General features: G+C 42.1%; 1 long non-coding RNA gene across 1 annotated transcript; it reads left to right on the forward strand.

The window, feature by feature from the left end:
- The first annotated feature begins 1,520 nt into the window (after positions 1–1,520).
- LOC116661766 lies at positions 1,521–8,839 on the forward strand. Its single transcript, XR_004317730.1, has 2 exons — positions 1,521–6,800; positions 8,178–8,839. It is a non-coding gene; the product is annotated as an uncharacterized LOC116661766 (long non-coding RNA).
- The last annotated feature ends 721 nt before the right edge of the window (positions 8,840–9,560 follow it).

Consider the following 9,560-nt stretch of genomic DNA (forward strand, 5'->3'; position numbering starts at 1 on the left):
ACCTCAGTTTTCAAGACTTGCTCTGGTAGTGTTTCGGAGTCTAGTTTTTTGAAACGATTTTCTGGAGCCTTCAATCTCTTTAGAACAGAAAATGGTACTTCCTGTCTCTTTTACTATACTTCTGTATCTCTACTGGTCAAGTATTATCAGGTATATAATGTAGACTTGCAGGGCTTGCTTAAATGAAAGTTTTAGTCTCTTGGGTGTATGCAATTCCATGATATTTCTGCGAGGACAATTTTTCCTAGACATTGATTGCATGTGCTTTTTCTGTGTATATTGTGTGGTATCTCTCTAATTCCTGGTGTTGCAGTTTTTGAGATGAACAAAACTTACACTTGTCATTTAGTAGAACCTCATTTTTATTACGCTTATGTCACAGCTCTGAAAGTGCACAGGACCTTACCTCTTATGTAAACGAAGCTTCTAAATGGTTTCTGCTCTACAGGCTGCTCTATGTCATTTTGGAGTGCTTCAAAACACCATCGTGTGAGTGCACTTGTCCTTTCTATTGCCATGGGAATGTCCCAATATTACAAGTTCTTCCCAGAGCTTCTCTGTCTAGAGAAACACCAGTGGAAACATATCTAAGGATGTCATGCATCAGGGACTGCTGCAATGATCCCGCAGCCCCACCTGGTGGCCTCGGTGCCGTACCATGTCAGTGCTATCGCAAATGTAGCATCTGCATTTGGGAGATAATGTTGAAGAAAATGCTTCGTCTTCTCAGGCTGCTGACATAGACTGCTCTTCTTTGTTCTCTCATCCTTGCGGCATGGGACCATGAAAGCTACCACAGAGCTGACCCGCATCCTCTGCCCCGTACCAAACCATCATCCCAGTCCTGCCTATGAAAGTGGCAGATCCTATGGCTTTGGATCCTGATTTCAACCACAAGGCCCCCTAGATCACTCAGACCAGATGCACAATGGCTCTGATTGAGCCCCACACATGCTTGATTGGCAAAATTTCAAATTGGTCCCTGGGCCCACAATGCAGTGGATGTGGCCATGGGACATTTTGTTAAACTCAAACTTGCACGCCAGTGTGGTTGCTTTCTCATTGAGGTCATGGCCAGTTTGCTCTCTTGGTAGGACCAACCACAATCCCCAACACCCTCCAGATCACTGAGACTCAGTGTGTGACCTGATCCTTATCCCTGTCCATCTTCTTGCACAGCCTCTGCTAGCTCAAATTTGGCAGCTCGGATCTTGGTCTGAGAATCAATTTTGGGGATATTTTGTGCTGATTTCTTTGAGTTCTGCAGCCAAGCATCTGCTGTACACTCTTCTAACACTGAGTGCAATGCTTTCATTCCCAATTATCCTGTCCGCTTGTGAGTGTGCTTCCAAGCAAAACGAGTTCCACCTTTGCTGTTCCTTCAGCAGAGTTCAGGTCCTGCACTGCTTTCCTTTCTCTACTTTGCCTTCTCCTCCATCCATGTTTTGTGAGGCCTATTTCTGTCTTTGGAAGTAAGAGACCACTCTTCGGAAAGTGTCCTGGCCAAGGGCTGGGTGAGTAGATGTTTATCTTGCTGTGTACATGGCAGCAAGCGAGCGAAGTTTGATCTGGTACTCTGCCAACTGAACATCGATAAATCAACACTTTCCAGACATAACACACAACATGTGATTCTTGTTTAGTTCTTCTATCTGTACAGCCATGTTGGGAGGGTTTGTCCGAATACTCCAGTATTGACATTATGTTGATTCCTCAGTTGCAGGCTTTCAAATGGTTAATGAATTGATTTACATATTTTTGGATTTTCTGAAAATGAAGTTAATTTTTGAAACATACTGAATCTAGCTACAAACCAGACTTGTCATTTTCAGGTACCAGTTTGTCAGCTCTAAGAGAAAAATAGACAGAAAGAATGTAAAATTGCAGCCCAAAGTGATGAAGGGGCAGGTGAACCATTTACTGTTGATGCCTACAACAACAGGAACCATGAAATAAATATTGAAACCATGAAATAACCCCCTCCCTTGGTTTCCCTTGTACATATGGTGCCCTTTCTTCCCAATGAAACATACTGGCCAATGTTGGCGATTAAATGGGCAAATTTTCTCTCTTGGAAAATGCAAGGAAACTCAAATAACAGATTTAAATTTAGGCTTGTTTCCTATAGCATCTAGAGGCATTATAGCTATGAGAACACTGCTGCAGCTTTGCTAGTCTTTGGAGAACCAGGTGCTCTTCTGTCAACAATGAGAATATTTAATCATCCCATCATGTTTGGTAAAGCCATTTAACCCATGCAAGACTGCACCCCCATGATAACCTGCACCCGGGACGTGACTAAAGGGAAAAGACAATCCATAAAACATAGGTCCCTACATGTCTATGGCGATTTTCAAAGTTCATTTCAACAACTGACTAATAATAGTTACCTATACTCTCTTTAAATACTGAGGAGTAATACATATTCAACATCACTCAAAGATTGCCCTCAATTACCAAACTCTATTCACCCCAAAGAAGACATAACCCCAGCATTTGCTGAATCTAGGGGAAGGACATCATTTCATGGTGTGAGCTAAGAATTCAATTCCAACATATTTTTGTCGAGAGTATTTGACCATGGAGGAGTTCACTTTTGTGCACAGAATGTGAAGGTGGATGAACTCTGATTCTAGGAGGGGCTTGCTCTGCTCCTACTGGCTTCATTGCAGCTCAGGTGCTGATCATTTGAAATGGATGCCTGAGTGGAGGGAGGGAAAAGCATGTGATTGAAAGATAGGCCCAACCCTGGGAAAAGGCTTACCAGGTCTTGGCCTTTGGAGGTCTGAGCGGTTTGTAATTGCCCCTTGGCACGTGTGGATTCTCACGACCTCTTCCAAGAACATGAGCACTGCTACCATCTCTGTCATCTCTTCTGTTTTAGACGGCAGGAATCTTGGACCCGTTCTTGGAGCAGTGAATTGAGTACATTCCTCAAGTGCACGTTGACCCTCCACAGGTTCTGCCAGTATCAGTGAGGCTCCATATGTCTCATGAATGTCTTTCGAGCCTGGTATTCTGTACAGAAGTCTCCATACCAGTATTCTTCATTGTAGCTGAACAAATCTCACCAAAGTGTTGTCATCTCTCCTAAATCCATGCAACCATCTTTTCTGCCAACTTGTCTTGTGTGTCCCATAAAGCTGACTTCTACAGGACTGGGCAAGACTGAAAGTACCTTGGAACATCACTAGTAAGCTGAAGACAGGCAGAACATCCACTGTCGGCCCTTTCAGGTTCTGGAAACTCACTGGTGAACTCAGGCCTTTGGGCAGCACCAGTATCTCAAGCTTACACAGCTTCCCGAAGAGGAGATATTACCTAAGTTTCACTGAGGGCAGCAGGCACTCCATGACACAGATCCACCCACAGGGTTCTGCCCAGTTATGTTGGATCCACCAGCCACAACAAGCCACTTGGAAAACACCAACATTCCACCTGGAATTCACACGGTAAATACCATCCCCACTTGTTGCTGCATCTTGTCAGTGTTGGGGGGGCTTCATCAGACGAGAGGTTCCTAAGGTAAGTGTGATTCTCTCCATTAGTGTCCCATGGTCCTTTTTTTCTTTCCCTCTTTCCTTTTGTGCAGATGTGTATACACAGTAAAATCGGAGGGAAGTGTGTCCATCTTAAGTTTATGGATTCACACTTCTTTACCTTTCTAACATTTAACAGTACCCAAAGTCCCAGAATAGGAATCATATGTTTGCATAATATCCATTTAACCAAAATGCATATCTGTCTGTTGCATTTCTGCTGAAACACCCACACTCCCAGGACATGGATCCATTTGTTTCATGGGGGCTGAATTTCCTAGAAATGAAACCAATCCCAATGTACACTTTACTGTCTGTCTCTTTTGCTCTTAGTACAGTTTTGCAGAGCTATTTGTCTTTGATATAAGCATATGCCATTTATTCTCTTTGTAGGGTTGAATATGCCATTCATTCATCCTGTTGGAAGGCTTGTAATCATACCAAGGACTATGGATCCATTTAATTCAAAATAGGCATTTGGGTTAGGTCATGATGTGCTCTTATGAATCAATATTTATGAATATTAATGCACACATCTGATTTCTAAATACAAGTGTGTCATGTACATGCAAGCAGCCATACTGTGTCAATGTGTGCTGAATGATCCTTGACATCACTTTGAGTATTTTCTTTTGAATTATCTTGGTTCCTTCGGATCTATGTCAGTCAACCGTACGCTTTTGGTGTTTTTTTTTTTTTTTTGGTTTATTTCTTTGTTGTTTGTTTTGCAAACACATTATGCCATGTATCACTCCATTTGATTCAGAGAGTCATGTAAGCTTATACACATAATACAGTGCTGAAAATCACCTGTTTTCCTGCTTCCTTCTCCCATATTTAGGATTTTGACGTCCTCTTTGCCTACTTCTTGTTTATTCTTTGCAACTCATTGCACCTCTTGCATTTCCAATGATGGTTTTCTTATTTCCAGATCATCTTGCTAGTTTTCTATTCAGGGTAGAATTCTCAATATTTCTTTTAGGATAAATTTTGAACTGCTGAAGTCTTTTACGATTAGCCAGTATGTGAAATTCTCTACATCAGCACTATTGTAAAGGGTAGTCTTGTGGCATAGGCTACACTAGACTGCAGCGTTTTCTTATTCAGAATTTGGTCTATGTGTTGGCCATGCTTCCTGTCCTGCAATGAATCTGTCGAGATATCAGCTGAAACCCCTCTGGAGGTTCTGTTATGACTACGTTGCTTTATTGTAGGTGCATGTGAAATCACTGGGTTGATCATGCAGTTTGATGATTTGAATGATAATACAGCTGCTTGTATGTCAATTGGGATTCCACCTGCTTTGGGTGATGTGTGCTTCTAGGTTTCGTATAGATGATTGTTTCTTGCATTTCAGCAAGATTCAGTCTAAGTTTTTTCCAAATAATTTTTCAGATTTTTTTTTGTTTTATATATCTTGATTTTCCATTTGGGATTCCTATGTATCCTAGCCTTGAATGCTTTGTCTTATCCAAAGTTTCAACAACAGTGTTTGCATTGGTTTCCAGTTGCTTTTCTATGTCATCTTCTGATCAAGGTGTTTCTCTTCTCATGTCTTTGCAGTCACTCACGAGTCCCTCTGCATGATCTAGTCTGCTTAGGACTGACTTTACCCCTGCTATTATCTCATCCATTGTGTTTTCCGATTTTATTTGGCTCGTCTTTAGCTGTTCTTTTCCCCTTTTCTGGTATTCTGCCTTTTGGGTTTCTGAGACACTGATGTTCTTCAGTGTACATCTCACCTCGGTTTTCAAGACTTGCTCTGGTAATGTTTTGGAGTCTAGTTCTCTGAAACAATTTTCTGGAGCCTTCAATCACTTCCGGAACCTAAAATGGTACTTCCTGTCTCTTTAACTATACTTCTGTATCTCTACTGGTCAAGTATTATCAGGTATATAATGTAGACTTGCAGGGCTTGCTAAAATGAAAGTTTTAGTCTCTTGGGTGTATGCAATTCCATGATATTACTGTGAGGACAATTTTTCCTAGACTATGATGCCATGTTATTTATCTGTGTGTGTTGTGTGGTATCTCTCTAATTTCTGGTGTTGCAGTTTTTGTGATGAATAAACCCTTCTCTTATCATTTAGTTGAACCTCATTTTTATTTCGCTTATGTCACAGCTCTGAAACTGCACAGTACCCTACCTCTTATGTAAATGAAGCTGCTAAACGGTTTCTGCTCTGCAGGCTGCTGTATGTCATTTTGGAGTGTTTCCAAAACACCATCGTGACACTGCGCTTGTCCTTTCAGTTGCCATGGGAATGTCCCAATAGTATAAGTTCTTCCCAGTGCTTCTCTTTCTAGATAAACACCAGTGGAAACATATCTAAGGATGTCATGCATCAGGGACTGCTGCAATGATCACGCAGCCCCACCTTGGGTCCTCAGTGCTGTACCATGTATGTGCTATCACAAATGTAGCATCTGCATTCGCAAGATAATTTTGAAGTAAATGCTGCATCCTCTCATGCTGCGGACCTAGACCGCTCTTCTTTATTCTCTCATCCTTGCGGCATGGGACCATGAAGGCTACCACAGAGCTGACCCACATCCTCTGTCTCGTACCAAACCATCATCCCAGTCCTGCCTATTAATGTGGCAGATCCTATGGCTTTGGATCCTGATTTCAGCCACAAGGCCCCCTGGATCACTGAGACCAGATGCATGATGGCTCTGATTGAGCCCAAAAAGTGCTCGATTGGCAAAATGTCAAATTGTTCCCTGAGACTGCAGAGGCAGTTTATGTGGCCATTGGACATTTCGATAAACTCAACCTCACGCGCCAGTGTTGTTGCTTTCTCATTGTCGTCCCTGGACAGTTTGCTCTCTTGATAGGACCAAACACAACCCACAATACCCTCCAGATCACTGAGACTCAGACTGTGCCATCATCCATAGCCCTGCCCCTCAACTTGCACAGCCTATTCTAGCTCAAATTTTGTAGCTCGGATATTGGTTTGGGAATTAATTGTGGGGATATTTTGTGCTGATTTCTTTGAGTTCTGTGAGCCAAGCATCTGCTGTGATCTCTTCTAACACTGAGTGCAACGCTTTTAGTCCCTTGTGTCCTGTTTGCTTGAGAGTGTGCTTCCAAGTAAAACAGAGTTTCACCTTTGTTGCTCCTTAACCAGAGGTCAGGTCCTGCACTGGTTTCCATTCTCTACTTTGCCTTCTCCTCCTTCCAGATTTTGTGAGGCCTCTTTCTGTCTTTGGAAGTAAGAGACCACTCTTTGGCAAGTGTCCTGAGCCAAGGGCTGTGTGAGTCAGGTGTTTATCTTGCTATGTACATGACATTGAGTGAGTGAAACTTGCACTGGTACTCTGCCAACTGGACATCAATAATCAACACTTTCTAGACATAACTCACAGACATGTGATACTTGTTTAGCTCTTTTATCTGTACAGCCATGGTGGGAGGGTTTTTCTGAAGACACTTGTATTCACATTGTGTTGATACCTCAGTTGCAGGCTTTCAAATGGTTAATGGAATTGATTTACATATTTATGGATTTGTAGGAAAATGATGTTAATTTTCGAAACATACTGAATCTAGGTACAAATCAGACTTGTCATTTTCAGGAAACAATTTGCTAGTTCTTAGAAATAATAGACAGAAAGAATGTAAAATAGCAGTTCAAAGTGATGAACGGGACAGGTGAACCCTTTACTGTTGATACCAACAACGAAAACATGAACCATGAAATAAATATTGGAACCATGAAATAACCCCTCACCTTGGGTTTCCCTTGTGCATATGGTGCCCTTTCCTACCAATGAAACATACTGGCCAATGTTGGCGATTCAAGGGGCAACTTTTCTCTCTAGGAAAACACAAGGAAACCCAAACAACATATTTACATGTAGGCTTGGTTCCAATAGCACTTAGAGGCATTCTAGCTATGAGAACACTGCTGCAGCTTTGCTAGTCTATGGAAGACCATGTGCTCTTCTATCAACGATGAGAATGTTTAATCATTCCATCATGTTTGGTAAAGCAATTTAACCCATCCAAGACAGCACCCCTATGATATCCTGCACCCGGGACTTGACTGAAGGGAAAAGACAGTCCAAAAAACATGTGTCACTACATGTCTATAGCGACTTTTACAGTTCATTTCAATAACTGACTTCTAATAGTTACCTATACTGTCTTGAAAACCTGAGGACTAATACATACTCAAGTTCAGTCAAAGATTCCCCTCACTTACTACACTCCTTTCACCCCAAAGAAGACATAACCCCAGCATTTGCTGAATCTAGGGGAAGGCCATCATTTCATGGTGTGAGCTAAGAATTCAATCCTAACCTATTTTTGTCAAGAGTAGTTGACCGTGGCGGAGTTCACTCTTGTGCACAGAATGTGAATTTGGATGAACTCTGATTCTAGAAGGGGCTTGCTCTGCTCCTACTGGCTTCATTGCAGCTCAGGTGCTGATCCTTTGAAAAGGATGCCTGAGTGGAAGGGAGGGAAGAGCATGTGCTTGATAGCTAGGCCGAACCCTGGTAAAAGGCTTACCACGGCTTGGTGCTTGGTGGTCTGATTGGTTTTTAATTGCCCCTTGGACGTGTGTATTCTCACGACCTCTTCCAAGAACATGAGCACTGCTACCATCTCTGTCATCTCTTCTGTTTTAGACGGCAGGAATCTTGGACCCGTTCTTGGTGCAGTGAATTGAGTACATTCCTCAAGTGCACGTTGACCCTCCACAGGTTCTGCCAGTATCAGTGAGGCTCCATATGTCTCATGAATGTCTTTCGAGCCTGGTATTCTGTACAGAAGTCTCCATGCCAGTATTCTCCATTGTAGCTGAACAACTCTCACCAGTGTTCGCATCTCTCCTCAATCCATGCAGCCAACCTTTTTGCAAATTTCTCTCCGTGTCTCCCATAAAGCCGACTTCTACTTGTCTGGGCAAATCTGAAAGTACCTCGGAGCCTCACCAGTAAGGTGAAGACAGGCAGAACTTTCACTGTCTCCCCTTTCTGTTTCTGGAAACTCACCGGTGAACTCAGGCCTTTGGGCAGCAGCAATATCTCGACATTACACAGCTTCCTGAGCAGGATACATAACCCAAGCTTCACAGAGATCGGCATCCCAAGATTGACACTTATCCACCCACAGGGTTCTGCCCAGTTAACTTGGATCCATTAGCCACAACAAGCCATGCAGAACACACCAGCAATCCACGTGGAATTCAACCGGTAACTTCCATCCCCAATGGTTGCTGCATCTTCTCACTGTTGGGTGAGGGGCTTCATCAGACGAGATTTTCCTAAGTAAAGTGTGATTCTCTCCATTAGTGTCCCATGGTCCTTTTTTTCCTCCCCTCTTTCCTTTTGTGCAGATCTCTATACACAGTACAATCGGAGGGAAGTGTGTTAATGTTAATTTTATGAATTCACACGTCTTTAACATTTCTAACAATTACAGCACGTAAAGACCCACTATAGGAATCTTATATTTGCATAATATCCGTTCCCCCAGAATACATATCTGTCTGTTGCACTTTCTGCTGAAATACCCACACTCCCAAAACATTTATCCATTTGTTTCATGGAGGCTGAATTTCCTAGAAATGAAACCACACACAATGTACACCTTAGGGTCTGTCTCTTTTGCTCTTAGAACAGTTTTGCAGAGCTACTTATATTTGTTATAGGCATATGCCATTTATTCTCTTTGTAGGATAGAATATACCATTCATTCATCCGGTTGGAAGTCTTGTAAGTCTATATCACGGACTATGGAATCATTTTATTCAAAATAGGCATTTGGGTTAGGTCATGATATGCTCTTATGAATCAATATTTATGAATATTAATGCACGCATCTGTTTTCTAAATACAATTGTGTTGTGTATATGCAAGCAGCGATACTGTGTCGATGCGTGCTGAATGATCCTTCACATCAATTTAAGTATTTTCTTTAGAATTATCTTGGTTCTTTCGGATCTATGTCAGTCAACCATACTCTTTTGTTGTTTGTTTGTTCTTTGTTTTGCAAACACATTATGCCAT

This window comes from Camelus ferus, chromosome 36, assembly GCF_009834535.1.
Source record: "Camelus ferus isolate YT-003-E chromosome 36, BCGSAC_Cfer_1.0, whole genome shotgun sequence".
Taxonomy (NCBI): domain Eukaryota; kingdom Metazoa; phylum Chordata; class Mammalia; order Artiodactyla; family Camelidae; genus Camelus; species Camelus ferus.